Here is a 1,402-nt window from a genome sequence, read left to right on the forward strand (position 1 = left end):
AGCAGGAACGGCACGGACAGGAACAGAACATCCTGCCTTACTTAATGTCAACACAGAGGAGACAAAGTGGAAGCACGGCCCTACAGGCAGAGTGACCACGGCAGGGCAGTCTGTGAGTGGGAGCTTGGGCACAAGGGGAGGAATGAGACTGCAGAGCGTGAAATCACTACTGTTCCTAAACCCTAGAGAGAAAAATGGACAGAGCAGGGGAAAGAAGTTAATCTAGTGTGAGGAATAAGTGAGACACCTGACCACTGTGGGTCACTGTGGCGAGCTGAGACACCAGCACGGGAGTTGTAGCAGCAAAAAAGGAAGGACTCCAGGAGCCATGGCCTACAGAGATCGGTGTGAGTCTGATTACAGAGGCAAGCACATGTACCGACATGGACTGGCTTCGAAGCAAGCTCAAAGTAAATTCTGTGCAGTTGGTTCTGGAATAGTGCTTTGCACATCCAAAGGGGGAAGGATGGGTTAAAGCTCTGTGTGCTTGTAGAGGAGCAAGATACCTTGCAGTGATTTGCTTCGCTAGCCCTGCCAGGCAGAGACCCACACCACGAGGATGGGCTACTCTCATCTACGTGAGAGAGAGAGAGGCCAAGAGGGAAGTTGCTCCTCCCCTCACAGGACCCTTTACATCAGTGCAGGAGACAGGAAGGTCTGCACCCTATTCCTTCCACTCACACTCTCTGCTTCCAGGTTTGCAGCTAAGGAGCAGAAGTCCAAAGCGCTGTGGCAGGTAGGGCACAGACATAACAGAATGGCTAGTGAAGTATCAGGGAAAGTCATCAAGTCACCTTGGCCTTCAGGAGACGACCAAGGCCCTCTGCTGCTCACTCATGCTGGTGGCTATTGTCCTTGCAACTCTGTCAACCCAGCTCCTCAGTCCGCACTCCCCGGTGAGCGTGAGTAAAGTGGAGCCCAGGGAGTAGCCAGAAAAGCTTGCAGAAAACTAGCTTGCCTTTGTTTTCCCAGCAAAATAATAATGGTTTAGGGAACAGTCAGGCTCAGAAGCATTACAAAATCCCCAGTACAGTCAACCTCTCTGGCCGAATTCCTGCTAAAAATCCACTGGAACTACCACCTTTCAACAGGCCATAACCTGCAGCCATGTCAGAAGTGAGCCAAGAGCCTGCTGCTATGAGGCCATTGAAGCCAGATGCATAGTGGTGAAAGCTGTGGCAAGACCAGCAAGCAGGAAACGCCACAAAGAGGAAATGTTTGCTAGGCACTTCTCTATTCTCCTGGGTACTAGCAAGTCAGTGACGCTGTCATGGAAACTGAGGGTGAGAAAGCAGAGAGAAGCTGCTGACTGGCACATACCATATCCAGCTCAGTGACATTTACAGAGTGGGGACAGCAGAAGTGAAGAACAGAAGGGGGTTGGTATTTCCCTATATAGCTT

At 51.1% G+C, this 1,402-nt stretch overlaps 1 protein-coding gene across 1 annotated transcript in view; it reads right to left on the reverse strand.

The window, feature by feature from the left end:
- GPR137B (G protein-coupled receptor 137B) overlaps positions 1-1,402 on the reverse strand; it is a gene marked incomplete at its 5' end in the record, with an annotated part of 11,555 nt that overhangs the window by 7,879 nt on the left and 2,274 nt on the right. The gene's annotated exons all lie outside the window — the stretch shown is intronic.

The sequence above is a fragment of the Buceros rhinoceros genome, unplaced genomic scaffold (genome assembly GCF_000710305.1).
Source record: "Buceros rhinoceros silvestris isolate BGI_N320 unplaced genomic scaffold, ASM71030v1 scaffold14625, whole genome shotgun sequence".
NCBI lineage: Eukaryota > Metazoa > Chordata > Aves > Bucerotiformes > Bucerotidae > Buceros > Buceros rhinoceros.